Source organism: Gossypium hirsutum, chromosome A07 (assembly GCF_007990345.1).
Source record: "Gossypium hirsutum isolate 1008001.06 chromosome A07, Gossypium_hirsutum_v2.1, whole genome shotgun sequence".
NCBI classification, from domain to species: Eukaryota; Viridiplantae; Streptophyta; class Magnoliopsida; order Malvales; family Malvaceae; genus Gossypium; species Gossypium hirsutum.
The window spans coordinates 24,310,553-24,337,774 of NC_053430.1; the positions used below are offsets into that span (position 1 = coordinate 24,310,553).

The following is a 27,222-nucleotide window of genomic DNA, read 5'->3' on the forward strand; positions in this document are numbered from 1 at the left end:
TAATGATAAAATAAATTAAAAAAAAAACATTAATGGTTGGAGGTTAAAATTTTCTTCCGACCTTTTATTTAAATTTACATTATATTATATTTATTAATCATGTTTGTTTTTTTTTTTTACCTATAAAATATTTTGAGATATCTAATATTGTTTATAGATATCTAACATGCCTTTGATTTTAGAAATTAGGCTAAAATACTAAATAAGTCCTTCGAAAACAATTAAAAAATCAATTAAGCTCCTTATCTAAAGGTGCACCCAATTAAGCCTTTTGAATTCATTTTTTCGTTCAAGCCTTTGACAGGCCGTTAAGTGTTAAATGGTAAGTTGATGTAACAGATGATGTAGAAAAATGATGATGTGGTAGTTGACATGGCAAGATGATATTAAAAAATGATGATATGGAAGGCTTAATTGATTTTATTTTTTTATTTTTTGAGGGTTTGATAATTAATTTTTTTTATATTAAAATGACCGGGTATTTTTTGAAAGGAAAGAAGAAAAAGAATTTGAGATCCAAGAGATCTTTAGACCCAAGCTCATTACAGCAATAAAACTAAAGAAAACAAAAAACCGGCCTCACTATCTGATTTGATAATGCAACCAGCAATAAAATGTAACCTAATGGATAATCAGAAAGGTAATGAAATCAAAATTAAAATGAAAAAAGGAAACCTAAAAAAACCACCCTAGTCAATGTGAAACGGTTGGATACCGTTAATGCTCCTGAGCTGTCATTTCCAAAGTCCAATTCGTTCTTGTCACTAGCAGATTCCAAAAAGATAAGCTATACCTGCTACTCTCTATTGATAATCGGTTTCCTCAAAAACCTCTTCAGTCTGGGTTCCTTGACTAGTACCTCTCTGAAGCAAAGTCATGCCGATTCAGTTTTTCTCCCATCAGGTAAGTAGGCTCCCTTCCAGCAAGAGCTTGTGTGTTCCTCGATCTGTAAATATGCTGAAAAATAATCTCTTGAAAACACCCTTTTTTGTTTTGGATGTCGTTGATAATGGCTTCAATCACAGATTTATTCGGTGAAGTCGTTTGGCATTTCTTAATAACTATTTTAGAGTCTCCATGATTTTTACCGATTGTAAACCTAGTGAGATCCCTAATTTTATACCCTCTAAACATATATATGCTTTTGCTGCAAATGGGGAGGAGATACTACTGTGGGTGATGGATTTTAAGGCCATGAGGCTCCCCGTCAGATCCCGAATCACTATACCTGTCGCAGATGTAGAATTGCTACTATCGAACGCTGCATCGAAATAGATCGTCGTTCTCGGTATGTCTACTTGGGCTCTTAAGTGTCTATTCATATTTAAAGGTCTCTTCATTTCTCTTACCACTTCATATTCAGCCAGAGACCTCTATATGTTTTGCGCTAACTCACTACTTGTGTTTTTCCTTTCATGTACGAACTGATTTCTAGAGAACCATATGAGCCATAAAGCATAATAGAAAAGTCTGCATTGGATGTCGTTACCTCTCTTGAAAACCCAGGTTAGCCACTCCTATATACTTTGGTTCATATTATTAACCACCCAAGATAAGTGTACTATTCCCCAAACCTCTATTGTTGTAGGGCAGTCACGGAAGATATGGAAGCTGTCTTCTACCCAGGAACAGCCTCGGGGGCATCTATCATTAGAAATTACTCTTCTATACCGGAGATTAGCAAAATTTGAAATAAAATCCCAGAAGATTCTCTAAATAGTGATTACAATTTTAGGAGGTAGCTGTAGGCTCCATAGCTTCCTGTAAAATTCTTTCATTTCGGTCTGTAATAAATAATTCCTAGGATCCGAGCTAGCATTATGTAATAGTTTATAGGCATTGCGTACCGAGAACTTACCAGATAACTCTCATTTCCAAACTTGCGTGTCCTCATGGTCGGTCTCTACAAGAGGGATCTGCAAAATTTTCTGAGCAACTTCCTCTTGGAAGGTACGATTAATCAAATCTGTTGTCCACTTCCTATTTGCGCTATCAATAAGCTCTGAAACTAACTGTAAATCCCCATTGTTATGACTGCTATGTTTATCAGCTGTATCAATCCCCGAAATCCAGCTATCTTCTCATATAGAGATTTTATCTCCTCTGCCCACTCTCCAGCCCAGCCCTTTTTGGAGAAGCCCCTTGCTGTCTAAATACTCTTCCAGGTAAGGGAAGGTAAATTGCCCAACTCTGCATTTTGAAAATTTGAGTTCGAAAAGTATTTAGCTTTTAAAACTCGTGCTAATAAATAATTTGGATACTGAATAATGTGCCAACCCTGTTTTGCTAGCAACGTAATATTAAATTGACCAAAATTTCTAAAAACTAAACCATAGTTTTCTTTTAAATCACAAAGGTTTTTCCAAGTACACCAATGGATACCCCTTTTTCCACGGCTCTTCTGCCACCAGAATTGTGCAACAATACTTTCAAACTCATCACATAGGGTCTTAGGCAATAAAAAATAAGTCATCGCGTAAATAGGTATTGCCTGTAGAATGGCCTTCACAAATACTTCCTTTCCCCCTTGAGATAAAAACTGATTACTCCAATTATCAATACATTTTAGAAAATGGTCCTTCAAATTTTGAAAAGATTCATTTTTTCCTCCTACCCACCATACTCAGCAACCCAAGGTAACGCTCTGGTTCGTTCGAACTGTGGACCCCCAGTAAATTACTAACCAATCCCCTGATTTCTTCCGAGGTATTCTTATTGAAAAAAATTGCTGATTTGTTGAAATTAACAGATTGACCCGAACAAAATTTATACTCTCGCAGAATGTCATTGAATAAAGTTGCATCCTTGCTTGTTGCCTCCCCAAATAAAATACAATCATCAACAAACAAAAGATGTGATACCTGTGGCTCGCTTCTACTAACCCTAACACCCTTGAGGAGCTCGCTATTCATTGCTAGTCTCAGTAGACTTGATAGGCCCTCCCCACATAAGTGAAATAAAAACGTGCTTAACGGATCACCTTGTTTAAGGTCTCTGGTTGGGAAAAGTTTGTCCCTAATATGCCCATTTATAACTATTGAATAAAAGACCGTTAATACACATTACATAATAGCATCAACCAATTCGTATCAAACTCCATCTGTAGCATAATTTCCTTTATAAAAATCCATTCAGCTTTATCGTATGCCTTGCTCATGTCCAGCATAACGGCTATATACCCTTTTCTTTCTTGATCTCTTCGTATTTAACTTATGCAATACTTCATATGCCAATAACACGTTATCTGATATTAATCGTCCTGGCACAAAAGCACTTTGCGCGTCATCAATACATTTTCCAATGACTCCTCGTAAACGATTAGCTATGACCTTGGCCAAAATTTTATAGAGCACATTACACAAACTAATTGGCCAAAATTGTGTCATGTCTGAGGGGCTGGTAACTTTAGGAATAAGTATTATATTAGTAGAGTTCACAGTACTAACCTCCATATCCCCATTAAGAATTTGTAAGCAAAAAGATGTGACATCTTCTCCAACAATATGCTAGCATTCCTGATAAAAAAGAGCTAGAAAATCATACTCCCCCAGTGCTTTTGTGGGCCCCATGTCGAATACTGCTGCTGTAATCTCCTCTTTGGTATATGTTGCTGTAAGCTTCTGATTATCTTCATTGAATATACAAACTAAATCCCGGATAACAAATGGTCGTAATTTCTCCTACTTCCTGCCGAAAATAAACCTTGAATATCTAGCAACGCCTTCTATTTCTTGTAGTACCACCATTTCTCGTCCATCTTCATTCTGTAATCTATGAATAAAATTCAACTTTCACCGCTGTGATGCATGACTATGAAAAAATGCTGTATTTTTATCGCCGAATTTTAACCAATTAAGACGAGCCCTTTGTTCCCAATAACATTCATCTTTGTCAATCTCCAAGTTTAAATTAATCTTCGTATAAATCAGCTCAGCTAAATTCACATCATCTCTCTTAGCTTCAGACAATTGTGCTAATTTCTCCGTAAGGATTTATTTTTTCTTTCTCCTATTCATATGAATTTTCCCTGCCCACTGTTTCAAACCTTTTTTTAAATTTTCCAGCTTCTGTAACAATTCCCCTGAAGACTCCTCCCACAAACGTTTGACTTCATTAATAAAAGATTCCTCTAAAGACCACCAGGCCTCAAATTTGAAGCCATTTTCCTTCAAGCATTCTTCATTCATTCTTGTATTAATAAGAATGAGACAATAATCAGAAAAAGAGTGCACTAAATGTTGGACTTTCACCTCCGGGAACATATCAATCCATTCTGTGTTGGCAACCCCTCTGTCTAATCATTCTTGAATATTCGTCTCCGGTAAATTACTTCTCTCCCTAGTGAACCAATTCCCACAAAAACCCACGTCATGAAGTTGACATTCCTCCAGTGTTCTTCGAAATAGTTCCATCCGTCTTTCATCTCTAGGCAATCCTTTTTTTTCTCAAAACCATACATAATCTCGTTGAAATCTCCACAAACGAACCAAGGAATATCTACTTCAATAGCCAGCCTTTTCAGAACAGCCTATGAGTCAACCTTATCTGGCGCATAAGGAGATCCATAGAATCCTGTAAATCGCCAATTATTCCTGTCTTCCTTATCCGCAACTATCACATCAATATGCCTCTTGGAAAAAGTACAGAGTTATATTTACATCTAGCCGCTAGGCTAAACACAATCCTCCTCGTGTACCATCTGAGTCAACTTCAATACCATTCACAAAACCACAACTTCTACGATCTCGCTCCATCTGCCACTTACTAAGCTTTGTCTCCATAAAGAAGACTATTTGGGGATTATATATCTTCAGCGAATGCCGAAGTCTTCTAATTGTTCGTGGTCTCCCCAAACCACGAACATTCTAGCTTAAGATTTTTATTGTGTTCGGTCGGCTTGCCTCTTGGCAACCACCGATGACAAAATATTAAATTCCACCGTTCACTTACTCCTTGTCATTGCATTGCCACTCTCTTCTTTCCCAGTTGGATCTCCCGTTTCCCCCATTGTTCATTTTTTCCACTCATCTCCTACTAAGATTCCATCTTCTAAATCATGTTCCATGGCCATTTGCATCTAATCAGAGCAAGAATTCTCCTGCCTGTGATATAAAGGTGACGTTCCTCCTTCAATATTGAATCCCAAAATTGGATCAATAAGTTTCCCACATTTGCCTTTAGTATCCCCATCCCAAAATCTGAGCCCCAAAGATCGATTGTCCCCCCAAATTTCTTTTCGTTTCCCTTTCCCTTCATCCCGAAGCCATATACTATTCATAGATAAGGCTCTTCGGGATTGTGCTCGCAATGATGAATCCCAACCCACTTCAGCAGTATCTACCCCTAACATCATTTTTTCCTCACAAAATGAGTCACTATGCCCCAATCGGCCACAATAGAAACAAAAAAGTGATAAATATTCATACTGAAATTTAACATACGAGCATCTCCCGCACCACATAACCTTCTTCCTTTTTTTTAAAGGCCTTCTAATGTCAATCTGTACCCTTACTCTCATGTAATTACGATTTTCCTTCCGAAGATTTGAACCATCATACTTTAAGAAAGTTCCAACAAAATTCCCTAATTGCATTGCTAAACTTTCAGAAAAGAGCCCTATTGGGACGTCGTGAATTTGGACCCAAAAAGGGGAAAAAAATTAAAGGTACTCTTAATGGGTCTTCCTCCCTTTTCAATTTATAAAGTATCAATAAGTGATTATTAAAAGTCTAAGGAGAACTTTTCAAAACCCTCTCCATATCCATATCGTGAAAAAATTGAAAAATATACCTTTTTTCTCCCAGATCTCGAATTTGAACCCCACGAACAGGATGTCACAAATTGGCCATAGTACTTTTCATGGCTGGAAAGTGGATTATACTGACAGTTAAAAAATATCCCACAAGCTGAAATTCTCTCACTCCTCTTACCGTGCTTGGATCTACCTAGATCTGCAGTATTTCTTCCTCTTCCTCATTTAATGATAACTGTGCTAATTCAGTCTCCATGGACGCAGGTTTGATGGCCAGAAACACAGACGACAGACTCCACTTGCAGAAATAAAAGCGACAAAAAAACTCTTAGTTTGAACTAAAAAAACAAAAACTGGGACAAAAAACCTAATAACAAGTCAAATGAATAAACCTAATAAAAGATATTTCAATTAATCAACCTAGGGTTAGACGTTGTTAGTCTCGAGAGAGATAATAATATAAATTAGGGATTTCTACGGATCAAGTCAAATGAATAAATCGTCTAATTTAGAGTCAAATAACAAGTGAAGTCTAGGTGGATTTTTCTCTTGGGTATTGTCTAAATCAATCAGTTTTCCCAAAAGTATTTCCCCAATTTACTTTCTGTGCATTCTTAGTTTAGTTAATTAGTTTAGATAAAATAAATCCCCTTATTTTTAGGCTAGATAATAAAAAGAAGGTTAATATTAGTACTTTTAGTTCCTGTGGGTTCGACATTCCGGTCTTGTTATAAACTATACTACTGTTCGATAGATGTGATTGCCTTTATCGTGATAATAGTTAGTTTTCAAGTACGATCAATCATAATTTTAAAAACTTATCACAAGACGATCATGTCAATCATTTCAAAAAATATAGTTTAAGTTTGACCCCAAAAATCTTTGGATTTTCCTTGAATTAAAACCTACAAATTTTAGCAACATATAAGCAGTCAAATTCCCTATACGCAAGATTTGTAAGAAAGTGATAAAGTCAAACTTAGAAGCTTCTTTTTTAATGTTGTAATTTAATATTTGTGAAAAATTAAATTTATTTAAAGAAATCGTGAATAATATCAATAATTGTTGGGTATAATTGTAAAATATATTACACTTTTAAAAGAAGGATTTAGGTTCAAATTTTAGAAATAATATTATTGAGAGTGACAATAATAGTCATAAATCTCGAAAAGATCAATATTTATGAATCGTAAAATGAACATAAACAATACATTGTTTCCGGAAAAGAAAATAAATATTGAGTAATGATCGTAATTAGATAAATAATAATATAATTTTAATCTTTTTAAAATTACTAAAAAATATATATAGATAAGATAAACAAACAAAATTAACGAGTAATAATTTAAATTTGGAAGAACAATTTAAAATCATTTAATATTTATCCTAAGAAATTTTCTAAAAATTATTAATCACATTTATCCAAAACTTTGAAATCATATTATTATTTAATAATATTCTTCTATATATATATATAGACAAACTCACACACGTAAGACTCTCATTCGTCTTTGTCGTTTGCCCTTTTTTTTAAAGCATCTGAATAATCCCTTAATTTTTTAGGTTGATTAATTATTTTATGAAATTATAAAATAAAATATTAAATATTAAAATATGCTTTTAAGTTTATATACATTTCGTATATTTAGAATTTAATTCTCTACTTTCTGAATTTAAAAATTTAGGTACAGTAGTCACCACTATTAAAATTATTCTACTAAATTCACTATTATGATATTTTAAATAAAAAATCGTATAATAATAAAAATAATATTGAATCAAATTAAATTAAAAAAGTATAAATTAAATATTAAGTTTTAGCATTATATAAGGGTTGTCTTATAACTTAAAAAAAAAAAAGAAATACCTACAAAAAAATGTGTCAAGTGGACTAATTAATAACATTAAAAATTATAAGGATCAAATTATGTTAAAAATTAAAATATATAAATTAAAATTAAAATTTAGACATATTAAAAGGATTAAAACTAAAATTTAATTTTTTTATGAAATGCAAAAAGAGAAGAGAGGGAGAAAGGGAACAATTGGATGTGTGCCATGTGACAAATGGAAGGTGAAAAAACCGTTGCTTTTTTAATTTATATTTAAAGAAAGTGTTTGTTTAAATATAAATAATAATAATAATTGTAAAGCCCAATTTTAGCCCGGGACCAACCAAAAAACCAAAATAAAAATAATATGGTCCAGAGTTCATTTACAAGAAATTTTATATCCAAACAGCCCAAAACAGAACCCTAGCTCAAATTTAAGGGCCCAAAAGGCCCAAAACCCTAAAATTTTCAGAAAACCTAGTGCCACCCCTAACCCTACCCTAGGCCTGCTGCACCGTCACTGTCACACCACCCCTGCCACTGCCACCACCTACTTCACCGCCCATTTGCACTTGCAAAAAGAAACGAGAAAAGCGGCAAAAACAGTACAATGCAAGTTGTATTTTGGCTATAAAAGCCATAAGAAAATCCATGTAAAAAGTTTTTTTTTAACAATCAATAAAAAAGGAAGAGAGTTCAAAAAAAAGAAGCAAAACGTAGAGAAGAAAACATACAAAGGTTCTTTTTTTTTCTTTTACGAATCTTTTTTTTCTTTTATATGTATATAAAGAAAAAAGAGGGGGCTAACCTTTTTTTTTATAGCCGAAAAAAAGAAAATTTTGCTATTTTTCGGCCATCGTGGACAGCGGTCAGCACGGCGGCTGATGGCCGGAGAAGGGGCTGAGAGAGAAAGAGGGGAGAAAGCATTTTTCTAATTTTTTTTAAGTGGAGGTGAAAATGATTTTTTTTAAATTTTTTTTAAAGTGGAGAGAGAACGGGCGTGTCCCTGCCGAGTCCAAGTATAACCCTAGTCGAAAAAGGCCAATTTTGGGGGCTCTTAGGCATTCTAAAGCCTATTTAAACACCTGAGGAGGCACTTAGAAGGGGACGCAAAGTAGGAAACAAGGAATTACTTAAGGGAGGTATCTAGATATCAATGATATGAGCGACGTTACTACTAACTCAGAATCTCCACTTGAGCAAGATATGTGTTTAGAGGAACCGTAGGACTTTGAAGATGACAGAGATTGTAACTTATCTTCTGATTTGTTAAGGATGGTAGAATAAGAGGAGAAGCAGATTCTACCTCACAAAGAGTCAGTAGAGATCATGATCTTGGAAGAAGGAAAAAAAAAAGTGAAAATTGGAGCTTGCATTGCCGCAGAGACAAAGCAAGACCTCATTGAGTTACTCCAAGAATTCAAAGATGTCTTCGCATGGTCGTATCAAGATATGCCTACACTAAGTACCGATATCGTGGTACACTGGCTCCCTATAAAAGTAGAGTATAAACTAGTTCAGCAAAAGCTCTGAAGGATGAGGCCTGATGTTTTGCTAAAAATAAAAGAAGATGTCAAGAAGTAATTCAATGCTGGTTTCTTACAAGTGGTCAAATACTTAGAATGGGTAGTCAATATCATCCCCGTCCCTAAAAAAGATAGAAAAGTACGAATGTGAGTAGATTACAGGGACCTGAGCAAAGCCAGCCTGAAGGACAATTTCCTATTGCCCCATATCGATACCTTAGCGGGCGACACGGCAGGTTACTCATTATTCTCCTTCATGAATGGCTTCTCAAGATACAACCAAATAAAGATACATCCTGAAGACATGGATAGACCACTTTTGTAACTATGTGGGGAACATTTTGCTATAAAGTGATTCCATTTGGACTGAAAAACGCAGGAGCTACATATCAGAGAGCTATGGTAACCCTGTTCCATGATATGATGCACAAAGAAATTGAAGTTTATGTTGACGATATAATCACCAAATCCTGAACAAAAAAGGAGCATGTGCAAGTCTTGAGAAAAATATTCTTGAGGTTGAAGAAATTCCAGCAAAAACTCAATCCAGCAAAATGTACCTTCGGGGCCAAGTCAGGAAAACTGCTAGGATTCGTAGTCAGCGAAAAGGGGATTGAGATTGACCCGGATAAAGTCAAGGCTATACAGGAGTTGCGTCAGTTACGCACTGAAAAAGAAGTTCGAGGATTCCTAGGAAGACTAAATTACATCGCCCGATTCATTTCACAACTAACTATTAAAATGAGACCCCATATTCCGTCTCTTTAAGAAACACAATCCAGGTGTTTGGGATGAGGAGTGCCAGAAGACTTTTGACAAGATCAAACAATACATGTTCAATGCCCCGGTGCTAACGCCACCTAGTCTAGATAAGCCACTAATACTGTATTTGGCAGTATTTGAGAATTCTATGGGATGTGTGCTAGGCCAATACGATGAGTTAGGAAGGAAAGAAAGGGTGATATACTACCTCAGTAAGAAGTTCATTGAGTGTGAGACAAGATACTCACCAATTGAGAAGTTGTGTTGCGCCTTAATATGGACAACTTGAAGATTAAGATAGTATATGTTCTACCACAAAACTTAGCTCATCTCAAAACTCGATCCTTTAAAGTACATGATGGAGTCGACTATTTTGAATGGAAGGATGGCCCGATGGCAAATCCTGCTTTCTGAATTTGATATAGTCCATGTGAATCAAAAAGTTATAAAAGGAAGTGTAATAGCAGAATTTCTAGCTAGTAGAGCTCTAGAGGATTACGAGCCTTTGAACTTTGATTTTTCAAACGAAGATCTAATGTATGTTTCCACCACTGAAGAAGACTCTCAATAAGGCCATCCTTGGAAACTAAACTTTAACGGAGCATCAAACGCTGTGGGTAAATGAATCGGGGCAGTCTTGGTGTTCCTAAATGGAAATCATCCCTTTACTAGTAAATTGGATTTTGATTGCACAAATAATATAGCAGAATACGAAGCATGTATGATGGGTATCCGTGCAGCCATAAAATGCAAAATCAATGTGCTAGAGGTATATGGGGATTCTGCGCTGGTGATTTATCAAATCAAAGGTGAATGAGAGACGAGAGATCCCAAGTTGATCGATTATCGAAGGTTGGTCCTTAAATTAATTAAAGAGTTTGATGATATCACCTTCTGCTACCTCCCGCGAGAAAACAATCAGATGGTTGACGCCCTAGCAACTTTAGCTTCCATGGTCAATGTGAACAAACAAGAGGATGTGAAACTTATCCAGATGAGTGTTTATAAGACTTCGGCTCATTGTTACAACATCGAAGAAGAAGAAGAAAAGGATGATCATCCTTGGTACCACGATATACTGTGATATGTGAAGAATCGTGAATACCCTGACCAAGCTACTGAGAATGATAAAAGGACGTTGAGAAGACTGGCCAATAACTATGTCTTGGATGGGGAGATCCTATATAAAAGAAGAAAGGATCAAGTGCTACTAAGATGTGTAGACGCTGTCGAGGCTAAGAAAATCTTGGAAGAAGTCCACGAGGGTGTCTGCAGAACACATGCTAATGGTTTCACAATGGCCAGGCAAATTATGAGATTCGAGTATTATTGATCCACCATGGAAGGAGACTGTAGCAATTATGCCAAGAAATGCCATAACTTCCAAATTTATGGAGATAAAATTCATGTACATCCTTCGCCTCTACATGTTATGACTTCTCCATGGCCTTTCTCTATGTGGGGCATGGATGTCATTAGGTCGATTTCGCCAAAAGCCTCAAATGGGCATCGATTCATCTTTGTGGTCATCGATTACTTTACCAAGTGAGTAGTGGTCGCTTCATACGCCAATGTTACAAAGTCAGTAGTTAGCAAATTCTTGAAGAAGGAAATCATTTGTCGATATAGAATGTTAGAAAGGATCATATCTGACAATACATTGAATTTGCACAACAGCACGATATCAGAAGTCTGCAGTCAGGTCAAGATTAGACACCACAACTCGTCACCGTATCTCCTAAAAATGAACAGTGCAGTCGAGGTAGCCAATAAAAATATTAAGAAGATCGTGGATAAAATGACTGAGACTTATAAAGATTGGCATGAGAAGTTACCATTTGCTCTCTATGTTTACCAAACATCTGTCAGGACCTTCACCGGGGCAACGCTTTTCTCATTGGTTTATGGAATGGAGGCGGTTTTGCCCATTAAAGTTGAGATTCTTTCTCTCCAGGTTTTGTCAGAATTGAAGTTGGATGAAGCAGAATGGATCCAATCCTGCTATGATCAGCTAAACTTGATTGAAGAGAAAAGTTGAAAGCCATCCGTCATGGTTAGATGTACCAAAAATGAATGATGCGAGAATACAACAAAAAGGTTCGGCCGAGAGAATTCCACGAGGGAGACCTAGGATTGAAAAAGATCCTCCCTATACAAAAGAAACTTCAGAGGAAAGTAGATGCCAAACTGAGAAGGACCTTATGTGGTAAAGAAGACCTTTTCTAGAGGAGCGTTGATATTGACCGTGATGGATGGCAAGAACCAACCTAATCCAATGAATTCAGATTTGGTCAAGAAATACTTTGCCTAAAAAAAAGGGGAGAGGCCAAGGCGAAAACCCGCAAAGGGCACCTTGAGACCAAAGGGATTTGTGTTGAAAACTTGGAAAGAGGCAGCTCAAATATGGATTGAAATTTTAACATGTGATGGTCAGGTCTCCTCAGAAAGAAGAACATTACATCTTGGGGCATCGACAGAGTACTCTAGATCCCCTAAACACATAATTGAGCTCAAAATGGTCCTCAAGAAGTTTGTGCAGAGAAGCTCATGATGCGATATCTGAGGCACCAACTTTCATCTTATCTGCTTTGTATTTTTAGCAAAACTTTCTATTTTGATTAATCCCATTCATTTCGAGCTTTTCTTCTGTTAAATTTCAATCTTGTCTATTGTTACAATTTTTTTCAAGCACTTCTTATTGAAATGACGATTAATGGACTCCTAATATTCACGTAAAAAGAGTTTTGCATATTTCTCTAAAAGGCTTCTAAATAGTACAGGGACCTAAAATAAGACCACTAGTTAGAACTAACCCAAACCTAAAGGTTGGAAACATTTGAGAAAGAATAGTCTAAATTGTGACTATTTCTTCAAATTTTTTGCCAAAGATACCAGCTGAACAAGAATGCTTGGTAACACATCAGTGCCAGAACCTCGATGAGCAACAAGCGATGACAACCTAAGCACTATAAAGAGATCATTCTCGAAAAATGACATTCTGCATTCATGCAAATATCATTCATGCACATCAAGTTAGGAGCATTTGATTCATTTTTGATCATAACATCTTTATCACTTGGCATAAATAGGCCCATGAAATGGATTCTACAGGTCATGTTCCCCAGATAATGGTTGACAGATCAGACGAATCACAAATCCTACACCTCTGAAGTTGCAGTGGGAGGGATTGAAGTTATTATTGCAAATCTTATCGCTCTGAAGTTGCAGTAGAGCAGATTAAAGCTATAAACCTTATCCCTCTGAAGTTGCAGTAGAGCAGGTTAAAATTAGTCTTATCTCCTTGAAGTTGCAGTGGAGCAGACTGAAGATAGTGAATCTTATTTCCTTGAAGTTGTAGTGGAACAAAATAAAGCTACAAATTACAAATCTTATCTCTCTGAAGTTGCAGTGGAATAGATCAAGTTACAAGTCATAAATCCTATACCTTTGAAGTTACAGTAGGATGGATCAAATCTACCATGGCGAATCTTATCTCCCTGAAGTTGCAGAGGAGCAGATTGAAATCACTAATCTTTTCTCCTTGAAGTTGCAGTGGAGTGGATTGAAGATAGCAAATTTTACCTCTCTGAAGTTGCATTAGAGCAGATTAAAGCTATAAACCTTATCTCCCTAAAGTTGCAGTGGAGCAGGTTAAAGTTACAAGTCTTATCTCCCTGAAGTTGCAGTGGAGTGGATCGACTATTTTCTATTTTTAGAAATTTCGCCCCTTAATTTTATGCCGTTTTCAGTTTAGTCCTCGGCTTGCTGGAAGGACGCATGTCCCAAAGATTTGGATATTTTCTCATTCAGTCCTTGCATGTTTTCGCGCTTGTCATTTTAGTCCTTATTTGTTTTTTTTTATTTTAATTTATTACGATTTTTGCCTCTAATTTTATTCTGATTTCAATATAATCCTTTGATTAATTCATTTTATTACTTATTCATTAATTTGTCCATTATTCTTCATTTTTAATTACCTAAGTTTTTATTTTATATCCATTTTTTTAATACCTAAATTTTATTTTTTACTAATTTATTTATTTTTTATTCTTTTACTTTTAGAATACTTAACTTTAGTATATGTATATGTGTTTTATTTATCTACTTATTTATTATTATTATTACTATTATTATTATCATTTTTTAATTGTTTTATTTAATATTTCTTTATTCTTTTATTTATTTGCTTATTTTCAATTTTTTATTTTATTTGTTTATTTACTTATTTTTTAACTTGTTTGTTTTATTTTTATTTCTTTTATTATTTATCTTATTTTTATTTTTTGCTCTTATTATTGTTGTTTATATTATCACATTCATTAATATTCTGTTATACATATCAATACTATTTTTTTATCAACATATTATGCCATTATCACTACAAATTCGTGTTACATTAATCCTTACCTGATACATACAATTTTGTTTTTTCAAATAAGCAATCTTTCGTATTTTGGAATTCGAAAAGTCGTTTCCTAACTTATAGGGTTTTAATTTTCTCAATGAATCCGAATAAACGAACGTTTTTAAAGCACGAATTTTAAATATTCTCGGGAATTAAGAAAAGATCATGTTCTAACTTACGGAACATGATTTCTTTCTAAAACCGAGATAATCGAACATCTTTTAAAATAAATAAAATTTTCGGGGTTAATTCTCGTTTTGAGAATTTAAGGCATTGTATCCTAACTTACGAGACGTAATTCTTTTTCTCGATTAAAGTAAAATACCCCCTTTTCTCAGAAAATTTTTCAATAAAGCAATATTTTAGCGGATGATCGTATTTTAAATCTCTTCAAAGTTTTCAATTATCGGCAATAAAAACACGAAGTAATCAACTGGGTACCAAATTTGGGCGTTACAAGGGTGCTAATCATTCTTTGTGCGTAATCGACTCCCAAACCCATCTTTCTGAATTTCGTGGACCAAATCGTTGTTTTAATAAATCAAACCATTTATTAAAAACAACCATTTTTCGAGGTGACCCAATCCCACCTCATCAAAAAAGCATTGGTGGCGACTCCCATGTTCGTTTTCATTTTCAAAATCAAAGTTGACGACTTTTTCAAAAAAAAAAGGTTTCGACAAATAATAATAATAATAATAATAATAATAATAATAATAATAATAATAACAACTTGTTTTAGTATTGTTTTAATACTTTAACTTTTAAATATCTAATTTTTTTTTCATTTTAGCCTTTTCTATGTACAATAGCAACCTTAAATTTGGAGTAAAAAAAGGTTAAACTCTTAAAAAGGATAAAGTTGTTTTTTTTTTATCATTTTAAATTCGAGATCTTATTACCATTCAAATTATATTGGTAATTTAAATCGGATTGATTCATGATTTGACTGTTAAAGTATTTTTAGTTTCACACTTTGGTACTTAAATATTTGTGTATCAATTTGGTATCTAAAGAATCAATCACTTCCTAATTTGGAATCTAAAGTATGCATCCATTATATTTTTTACAACTTTTTTTAATAGATGTTAAAAAAATATGATAGCCAATCACAAAGCACCACGTAGTGGCTTTATATAAAAATAATGTATATACACATTAAAAAATTTGAAAAATAGAAATAAATATATAAAAATTCAAAAAATATACATAAAATCTAGAAAAAGAAAATATAAATTTTAAAAATAATTTTTTTAAAAAATAAATAAAATAGTTGAAAATAAAAATATTATTACAAAAATGTAAAAAATATTTAAATAAGTTTTAAAATATTTTTTATAAAAGTCTAAAAATGTATTTAAATTGCAAGTTTTTTTGCAATTCCTTGAAATTTAAATACTTTTTAAAATTTTATAACAATTTTTATATATTATTTTGACTTTTTAAAATTTAAAATTATATATTTTATAATTTTATATAAAAAGATTTAAATTTTTTATATATTATATAAGATATTTTTACATCTTTAGCCAATATAATATATGACATTAAAAAATAAAAAGGTTATTAATTCAAATTTAATATTTTTATTTTAAATAAATCTAATTGCCACATAACATTTTTTTCATTGGCCAAAGTGGCCTAACAGATTTTTTTTAATGGCGGTTACAAAATGGACCAAAAATAGAGAAAATTGAAACTTTAAGTACTAAATTGGGACAAACAAAGTTTAAGTATCAAAATGAAAAAATGAGTATACTTTAGAGGCTAAATTGTAAATTAAGCCATTTAAATATTGTACTAGTTTATTTATTTTTTTATTATAAGTAAAAAACATGTTTAAGGTATTGATTTGACGGTAATAAAATTTTGTTGAAAAACGTAAAAATTGGTTGTGGCAACCACCGATAGGGGCTGACACTACAGTATTGCGTCCAACTGCTTTTACAGTTATACATATTCACCAATCATTTGATTAGATTCATAGTTCTTCCAATCAATAAACTATACACTGTTAAATATACAGGGTATATGTCCAACACACTACATGTTTAAAAATAAAATACAATTTCGATTGAGACTTACTTCACTTGGCATAGTTATTGTTGTCAGTATAAGAGGACATAGGTTTGAGTATACTAAAATGCATTATCATCTTATTTAAAGGTTAAAGAAGGACTATGAATAGTTCTAGGTATTATATAAAAAAAAATCCAATCCCTTCTTTTCATACATTTTTTTTAGGTATTCTCCCAATACTTTTTCGTATATTTTAATTTCATCTTCATGCTTTTATTTTCAGAAATTTAATCTTTTTGCTTTTCAGATTTAAAAATTTAAGTCAAAATGTTAACACCGTCAAATTCTTTTATTAAATATGCTAATGTACATTTTTTTAAAAAAACTACTCAGTAATCATGTAACAAAAAATGACATTGTAATGAATCTTAATTAATTAGAAAATTTTAATTATGTTAACATTTTTTAAAATGTCATAATAAGTTTTTAATAAGAGGAAAGTATAGGTTAACTAATGATATTATAATAATTGAGATATTAAATTATATAAAAATTTAAAATATAAAAATTAAATATTGAATTCAAAAGTTGTATAAGGACTTATTTTCAAAAAGGTCAACATCAAAGGATTTGATTGATAGTTGTGGCATAGACATTTAAGGATGGATTTTTTTTTAAGACTGGTTGTTATTATTATCACTATGTACTAAATATAGATTAATCATTAAAAAATATCAAATTGTATACTTTTTTAATAATTTCATTATTTTTAAATTTTTTAAATTTTTAAAAAATTATAATTATTACTGCGACATTCATATGACAATTTATGTGTATATTACATTAATAAATTAATGAAATTAACAAAAAAGAAAAATTAAATAAAAATTTAAAATAATTATTTTTATAAAATTATAAGGTGAGATGCTATGGGCAGGTGCACAATTATATATAAAATGACAAACATCAATATATTTGTACTTAGAAAAATCTAAGAGCTAATCAATCCATGGGTGATTTTAGAAGGTGATACTTGTACATTGTTTTTATAAATTGATGGAATCGAGATTTTAATAATTTAATCGATGTAATTAATAGCTTATAATTAAAAATATTTTGATTTGGTAAAAATAAAAAATTTAAAAATAAAAAACTAGTTAAAAGTGAAAAAAATATTTTTTATTTATTAAAAATTATTATTTTTATTTATTTCTAACCAAAAAATTGAAATTGAAATATATTTTAGCTAATTTTATATTCCTATTATTAGAAAAGGGAGTGGGTGGAGGCCAACAAAAGGTAGTCTCCAAACCTCATTTACCAACAGACCCTTCCGAGAAATAAATGGAATAGTTCCCATCTAAATAGTTTTCTCAATAGTTTAATAACTCCTTACTTTTGAGGCCTCTAGTATTTTACTAGAAATTTTATCACATGTATATATGTGTAGAATATATAAATCGGGTTTTTAAATTCAAGTCGAGTTAAATTTTACAATTCGAAAATGTGTAAATTGATTCTTCTCAAAAATAAAAATATTTAAAATATTTAAAAAAATAATTTTTTCCAAACATTCATAAATGTATATTAAAAAATTACTAAAAATCTTAAAAGATATATAAAAATACTAATCATAATTTTTTTGACATAATGACTTTTTGGGCCATTCAACTTTACACTTATCCTTCCATTTAATTTTTTGTCTATTTTAATTCTTGAATTTGTATTTATTTTTTTTTTTGCCAAAACACCTCAAATTGGGTGAGAAAGTTAATATTTGGTAACTTTACTTATGTGGCATACACGTGGGTTATGACATAGATGTCACATCAACAATTAATTTTAAATTTTTAAAAAATATTTTTGTTATTAAATAAAAAAAGTGAGGAGAATAAAGAACAAAGAAAATATGAAAGCAATAGAGAATGTATTTTATTGATCAATTGGGATGATTACAATACTTAATCAGAGTCTCTATTTATAGGCATAAGAAGTATAAAAGAAGTAGAGATCTAATTCTAATAACTATTAGAATTTAAAATAATCAAAACTTTATCTTGATCATGATGGACATCCACTTAATAAGATATATAACACTCTCCATTGGATGTTCATTGATAGATAATGTTCATTGGTAGATAATGTGGCTCGTTAAAATCTTATTAGGAAAAACCCTGTGGGATAAAAACCTAATGAAGGAAAAAGAGTACACGATCTATAATATGCATTATATACTGCCTCATTAAAAACTTTACCAGGAAAACCCAATGGGACAAAACCTCGGTTAAGGGAAAAAGAGTACAACGCGTATTTACTTCCCCTCATGAAAACATAACATACTTTCTCATATTCTATGTATTCAATCTTGAATACTAGTTTTTCAAATAACTATTTGAATGTATTGCTAAGCATTTCTACCACTATTCTTTTGAAAATCATGAGTGAGGGGAAATTTTTGGAAAACATATTTTTATCTCTTCAGGAATTTCAACAATAATTTTAGGAAACTTTAATCATGATCCTTCTATAAAAATACAAATAGGTATTTTGGATCATTTTATAATCCTCTTTCATCTACTATTGACTAAGTCAAATTTACCACATATGTTCAATTATTTCAATTCATATATGTGAAAAATTTCCCGAGAATTTCAATATACTTCTAGTATTTTGAATCATTCAATGATTTTAATATAAACTTTACTATATATTGATTCATAAAAGGTTGTAACAATATCCATTAGACGCAAGTTAAATCGTTTATGAATTGACAATTTAATAATATATCTAAAGGTTATTGCATCCACCACAGAAGAATATTATATCTTTTCATAATCAATGCCAAGACTTAGCGGAAAATTCATATTTTTATTCCGCTTTTGCAAAACTACTTTACTTGCACCTTTACTAGCTTTATACCTTTAGATATTTTGACTACTGGTCCAAAAACTCTACAAATTTAATTGTACTTGAGTTGCATCTTTCTATTTTGATCAATTTATTCTATATCTATATTTCTCAATAGATTTATTCAGGATCTTCCTTTTATTTCATTATAATAATACTGCATGCAAAATCATTGTCAACCACTTTTATTATTCGGTTCCACATTTTCTTGAATTGACATAACTTATCGAGATCTCTTATTTTCATTATTTTAAAATTCAGTTTCAGGTACCTGAATCTCTTCTAAAGTTTTACTTATTAGTTATGTCTTGGGTCTCTTCTAGAGCACCCACCTCCACTATATGACCATCTAGAATAATTTTCATATTTGGAACCGATCAATCTATTATTTATTCCAATTGATTGTCCTACTGGGACTTTGAATCAAATTAAAATATTAGATGGTATATAACACTTGGTTATTCTCATTAAGTTTGTAAATACATCTAACAGTTAACTTGTAATGAATTATCCTTATTGAACTTCTGGTTCAAATTATTCTCCCCTTAACTCATTACATGCAATACCCCGAAAATTTTTACAGTAAGATATTATCCTTGATATAGTAAAATAAGAAAATAAAGTGACAAAAAGGGAAATTTTGAGTTATGTTAATATTGGGAAGTATATTATGATATATTAATTCAAGAAAGGACTAAATTGCAAAAGAGAGAAAAGTTTTGTTGCACAAGAGTAAATACTCAAAATTTGATGGGTTAAAGTGTAAATATGAAAAAGTTGAAGGACCAATAGTGTAAATATTTTAAGGGCGGAATGATCTAGAAACTAAGGAAAATGGATGAATTAGGACCAAATTGAATAGGTGAAGAACTATGAGGGACTAAATTGTAATTTTACCAAAGTAAATGATGACTCAAGGATGGAATTTTAAAAGATAATAAAGGGAAAAATGGTCAATTGAAAGAGAGAGAAATCTAGAAAGTAATAATGATGCTAGAGATATTTTGATATTTTATAATTATTTAATTAAATAACTATTATTTTATTAATATTTTAATAAGATATTTTATTAATATTTTATTAGTATATAAAGAAAGAAAGAAGAGGAATTCTCATCCATTTTTCCTATGCAAAACCAACATGAGAAGAAGAAGAAGAAAAGAAGTTTTTATTTCTTTACAATTTGGTCCTTTTACCAAAAATTTACTATTTTCACCCAAAAATCAAAAGAATTTCCATAGCTACGAATAGAGAAAAATGTTAAGGAGACTATGGGAAGTTAGAATATCAAGTTGGATTCAAGAAATGGAAGCTGAAGGAGAGAGAAAATCAAGATGAAGATTGAAATCAATAGAACAAGGTAAGAACATCATGATTTCAATATATTTTTAAGTTTGATATTATTGATAAAGCATGGGATTAATGTTAATGTAGAGTTTCCTTACTTATGGTCCTATGTTCTTAATATGTTAGTGAAGAGAAAATAAGAGAAAATGATGAGAAATAGTGTAGAAAAAGAAAATAAGGGTGTTATAAACATGGTAATTAATATCTTGCACTAAAATAGTTTTGGACAGCAGTAGTAGTCTAAATTTGAAAAATCACCAAAAATTGTAGAAATCTAATTATAGGATGAATAAAATATGAAATTAAATATTATTGAGTCTAGTGTCTCATAAAATAAATTATGTAAGCAATGAAATTTTAAATCATGAGATATAATTAATTTTGTGAGACAAGGTCAGAATGATTTTGGGTTCCCCTGTTCTGACTTTGGAAAATCATAAAAAATGGAGAAAAATAATTAGGGGCTTAAATTTATATTTTTAGAATCTTGAATGAGTATATTTTCAAGAGAAATAAATGTAAACATCATTCGAATTCTTTACTAGGAGATAATTAATTTTTAGTGAAGAAGGGTCAGAACTATAAGATAGCAGAACAGGGGTAACTTTAAAGAATAAACTGTACTTATTGGATAAACCAAAAATTATGAAAATTTTATGGTAATAATATATATGAGTCTAGTTTCAGGGAAAATTATCAGATCTTAATTTGGAGTTATTTAGTTCCAGATATAAATAATTTAGTGACTATAACACAGATGGACAGCTTGAATATTCATAAAAGTAAATAATAAAAATTATAGATAATGTTACTTACAAGTGTGTTATATACATTAAGGATGTGAAATGGAGAGGAGGAGGAGGAAAATATATATGAATATTCAGCTAGCATGGCTAATTTTCATGTTTTAGGCTTAGGGACTAAATTGAATAAAAGTAAAACTTCAGGGGGCAATTTTGTAAAAATATCAAAAATAACCAAATTGAAGGGAATGAATTGTTTTATTATTTAAATTAATAAATTAAGTGAAATTATCAATTTAAGATCTGGTGAAAATTGGGAAATGGTAAATTACCAAAATGCCCCTAAATCTTGATATTTCTGCAATTTCGCCAAGTAAGTTCGTGTAACTTGAATTATATTCTTAAATGCTTGAAATGTATGTTATTGATGTGAATATGATTTGAATGTTCATTGTATGAAAATTGATGAAACATTGATAATTTTGATAAAAAGGGAAAGAAATCCCGGTTGAATGAAAGGAAAATTAGATGGATCTCTGAAAAAGAATTGATGGTAAAAAAGGATCTGGCCCGGATGGGTGATTCTATCCTGTTACAGCCCTCCCGAAGAATATGTGTAAAATGGATTTAGCCCGGACGGGTAATCCAAATTAGGGTCTGAATTTAGCCTGGACTGGTAATTCAGATCCAAGCTTATTAGAGTAATTGTCGTTGCAGGGGATTTAGCCTGGACTGGTAATCCCGACAATACTCTATGAGTTTATATTACAAGGGACTTAACTTGGACTGGTATTCTCGCTGTAAGGATGAGGTTCGCGAGAGTGTGCTCCCTGAAATGAAATGTGTAAGACCATGGTTGAAAGATACCATGGCAACATGATATGAAATGTGTAAGACCATGGTTGAAAGATACCATGACAACATGATATGAAATGTGTAAGACCATGGTTGAAAGATACCATGGCAACATGAGATGAAATGTGTAAGACCATGGTTGAAAGATACCATGGCAACGTGACATGAAAAGAATAAGACCATGGTTGAGAGATACCATGGAAACATGACGGGAAATGAATAAGACCATGGTTAAAAGATACTATGGCAGCGTGATGTGAAATGAATAAGACCATGGTTGAAAGATACCATGGCAACGTGACATGAAAAGAATAAAACCATGGTTGAAAAATACCATGACAACATGACAGAAAATGAGTATTTATAACTTATTGGCTTGATGCATACAACAACATAATCTCATGTTGAAATAGAAAGTTTAGGTCTCATAAGTAATGGTTTAGCTATTAGTTGGAGCCATTTGATAAACAATTCAGCTAAATCATTTTGTCTGTGAACATGAGCTATAGGATGTTCAACTTTTATCCCAATTGACATGAAATAATCATTAAAAACTTGGGATGTAAATTCACCAACATTAGCAAGATGAATTGTTTTAATTGTATAATCTGAAATTAATCATTTAAACAAGCAATCTCGCAAACAACAGGTTGCGAGTTGATAATGCATGTGACTATTTTGTAGATCCATCTACAAAAATCATATAATATCAAAACCATCCACATGGTGGATGAATGGGCCCATATTCATTTCAGAAATGCAAAACATTAAATCTTAACTTTAGCTAGTGAGTTTCTAATAATCAATTTTCATTGAGAACAAACAACAAATGAGAATTATTTAAATTAAAGAATCTTCTGGTTCTTTAATTGAATGTCCATATGAATTCTCAATTAATTTTCGCATCATATATGATCCAGGATGGTCTAACTGGTCACGCCAAGTAGTAAACGTATTTGTATTAGTAAACTTTTGGTTTACTTTAACATGCATTTTAATTTAACTAACAATGTCAATATAAATTGCGACAAATTGATACTTTTACTGTTATTCTTTTTTCTTTGTATCCACATATAAGTAATATTGTGACATTTACTACTGAAATGTCTAAATCAATGTGAAGTCTATAATGCCACTAAGTCAATAAATATAATTTCCAAATAATTATATGCAGTATTCGCTTCAGGGAATATGCCAAAATCTTCAAATGCCCAAAAATCTGTTAATATCAAATTTTGAGAGTGGATCTCATTTTCCAGGTGTACAACAGGTACATAGCCAATGACTTTTCATACATAAGTTTCTCTTGTAAGTTCTCATCAATAATATTTTTCCACGTAATTTTAATTGAGAACTTATTCTGAATACTGTAGAGTTATACTCAATTTAAAAAAAAACTTGCAACTTCAGGTGCATCCAACCATAACGAGCTTTAGATAGAATTATCATATTCCATTACTCATAAGTAGATCTTTTACAATCAAATATTTTGTTTTCAACCCCTTTAATAAAGATGATGACAAAAGAATATCACAAAGATTATAAATTAATAACCCAATCCCCTTTTTTATTCATATGAAATATAATATTTTCCTCATTCAGAATCTTAATATAAGATCCATTATAAATATATTTTAAAGCCAATGGATTAACCATCACAAGATATGAATATATTAGCTGTTCTGGAGCTTTCGACTAATTTTGTACTACCAAATATTGGAATAATATTGGTTTGTTTTAGTACCAAATAAGATAAATATTTTCTAACTGTAATGATAGAATTCATTACTACATTTTCATATCATTCCTCAAAGAATATTAACAAAAACAAAATATTTACGCCATATATGTAGCCAATAATATTTCATATCACATTGATAACATGAGTTATCTTTACCCTTTCAAGAGTTATCTTGAGAACTCTTATTGTTCTCTTACTTATTACTATGTTCCCACTTTTAGTTGTTCATGAGTATATCTTTTATTTTTTTATTATTTACATTCACTTCGGGGAATGCAACAATCTAGTAGGATGGACTTATAAACATCCCAATAGATTCTTTATTTCATAATCACCATCGCAAACATGCATGAGATTTCAAATCAGAACTATCCATTCATGTTATCATCTTTAATCTCCAATTATAATAAACATGATATGATAAATAAAACATAGTAAAATACACCAGAAGATTTTTAACATCATCGTCATCACTAGAAGGTATGAGATAGTTCAAAAATATTCTTGATTTCATATAGATAACGATATCAAATCTTTCACCATCCTTAAGAACAAGAAGTAAAATAAGTTAATCAAAACAATGATAACATATAATGAAAGAAGAATGAAAAATAATAATCAAATATGAAACATTAAATAAAGAAACTTCTTGTAAAAACTTTGCATCTTGCCATCAAAGAAATTGAAAATCATGAAGGATAAATTTGATCGTCGATAAAAGGAACTATCACTTTGAGCAATATCATGCTGATAACATATTATAAAATAAAGAGAAATGGGGAGAATAAAGAACAAAGAAAATATGAAAGCAATAGAGAATGTACTTTATTGATCAATTGGGATGATTACAAAGCTTAATCAGAGTTTCTATTTATAGGCATAAGAAGTATAAAAAAAGTAGAGATCTAATTTTAATAACTATTAGAATTTAAAATACATCAAAACTTTATCTTGATCAAGATATTCATAACAATTTTTATATCATTTTAATAAATTTTAATTTTAAAAAATAACTCTTTATGCTTAACATATATAAATATATATGTGTAGAAATATAAATCGGGTTTTCAAATTTAAGTCGAGTTAAATTTTACAATTCGAAAATGTACAGATTGATTCTTCTCAAAAATAAAAATATTTAAAATATTTAATAAATAATTTTTTCCAAACATTCATAAATGTATATTAAAAAATTACTAAAAATCTTAAAAGATATATAAAAATACTAATCATAATTTTTTTGACATAATGACTTTTTGGGCCATTCAACTTTACACTTAGCCTTCCATTTAATTTTTTGTCTATTTTAATTCTTGAATTTACTTTTTTTTGTCAAAACACCTCAAATTAAATGAGAAAGTTAATATTTGGTAACTTTGCTTATGTGGCATACACGTGGGTTACGACATATATGTCACATCAATAATTAATTTTAAAATTTTTAAAAAATATTTTTATATAATTTTAATAAATTTTAATTTTCAAAAATAACTTTTTTATGATTTTTTTGAATTTTAAAAATAATTAAATGTTAATGTATCTACACGTCAACAAAATAAAAAAAATGTTAGCTTTTTTTTTTATAACACAAGCTTAAGGATTAAAAAAAAGGCAAAAAATGAAATGAATAGCTAAACTGACTTTTTTGTAAAGTTGGAGGGCTAAATAAGTTATTATACTTTTTCTTTTTTAAAATTCCAAAATGATAAATTTGAGGCTTAAAACAAGTAAATTATGAAATCATGTTTATCATATTATCTTGTTTTATTTTCTTATTTTGTTTTAGAAGAGTTTTCAAATATACATAATATTTATGTTTTTTAATTTGGAATTTAGTATTATTGTCTACAAGATTTCAATATGATCTGTTTAATTTTTTAAAATTTAATTCTAATAAATTTATTTGACACAGCTCGACTGAAATCTTATTTTACTCGACTTGATTTAAGAAAATTTTGAATCAAATTAGAATGATAGAATAATACTCATCAACTTAACTAACTCACTAAATTTTTTCACTCCAATAGATTTTATGTTATAATTGAAACTTCTCAAAGCTCACAATAAGACAATAATGAAGGTAAGAAAAGGATTTGATAATTTTTTAATAATTAAAAATCAATCAAATGTGAGGAATTATTGAAATTAAGAATCGTGTTATAAATATAGGAGAGAGATTGAGTGCACGGGTGTAAAACATAAATAGTTTTACATCTTTTCGTATATTTTTATAGAAATAATATTTGCATGCCAATTTGTTAATGTTGATTCTGATACATAGAAAGATATTGATTCCAATAACAGCAATTTATTATAAATAGAAACGAAATTCATTAAAGAAACATTAAAAAGGGCAAAGAGAAAAGAAAACAAGTAACTCAAAAATGATTTAATTTGAGTTATTGTAGGCATTAAACCATGAATTTTACCAAACCTGAGTTTTTCTTTTATTCTTTTTTTCTTAAATTATTGGAAACAAAACATGAAAATAGAAAACCTGAAGGACTACCTGTTGACATCAATTTAATTCAAGAGGGGATAAGAAAATTATATATTATAGTTTTATTGTAATTAAAAAATTTACACAATAGAAAACGACCATTTTACCCAAAAAGGCCATTTAAAAAATATAAATACAGAAATGGGCCGTTTATTGCATTATTTATCGGATTAGGTCGTTTTCCATGAAAACGCGTCCACGTAAACGCGATTTAGTGTCCACATCGGGCAAAATGCTACAGTCAAATTTTTGACCGTTGGCTTCCAACGGTCCAAAAGAAAAACTATAAACCCCTTAAACCATTTTTTCATACAAATCTCTCACAATTTCTGTAATTCTCTCAAAATTTCTTTCCCTTTAATTATTTTTCACACAATTCTCTCACAATTCTCAACATTCTTTCAATATTCCCTTCAAAAATCTATCAAATTTCATTGAAATTTTCTCAAAATTCTATCAAAATTCTTTTTTTAAAATTTTTTTTGAATTTAATTTTTTAAATTAAAAAAATCCGATAGTGTTAGCAATGGCCGGAGAATTAATCCGTCTCAATAATAAGCACATCTCCGTTGATCAAATGACAATTGTAAGTGATAATTTTAAATTTTCAATACTATTCGATATTTTTTTAATTTATGCAAATTTAAATAAATTTGCAATACTATTTGATATTTTATTCATTTATGCAATTATAATTACAATTTCAATACTGCTTGATTTTTTTTTCATTTATGATGTTTGCATTAATTAATTTATGCAATTTTAATTAATTTTTGTTTTATAAATTTTTATAGTAGTCTGTAGATCGAGTGTTGCAATGCTACATCTGTAAT

At 30.6% G+C, this 27,222-nt stretch overlaps 1 long non-coding RNA gene across 9 annotated transcripts; it reads left to right on the forward strand.

The window, feature by feature from the left end:
- The first annotated feature begins 505 nt into the window (after positions 1-505).
- LOC107953182 (uncharacterized) lies at positions 506-8,315 on the forward strand. Of its 9 annotated transcripts, none has more exons than XR_005930531.1 (6): positions 676-903; positions 1,165-1,288; positions 1,436-1,506; positions 1,594-1,950; positions 2,051-2,175; positions 6,017-8,293. It is a non-coding gene; the product is annotated as an uncharacterized lncRNA (long non-coding RNA). The 9 variants fall into 9 exon arrangements; XR_001699115.2 differs by having other exon boundaries at positions 2,051-2,165; positions 6,017-8,291; XR_005930529.1 differs by having other exon boundaries at positions 506-1,288; positions 1,589-1,950; positions 6,017-8,315.
- Positions 8,316-27,222: the final 18,907 nt, after the last annotated feature.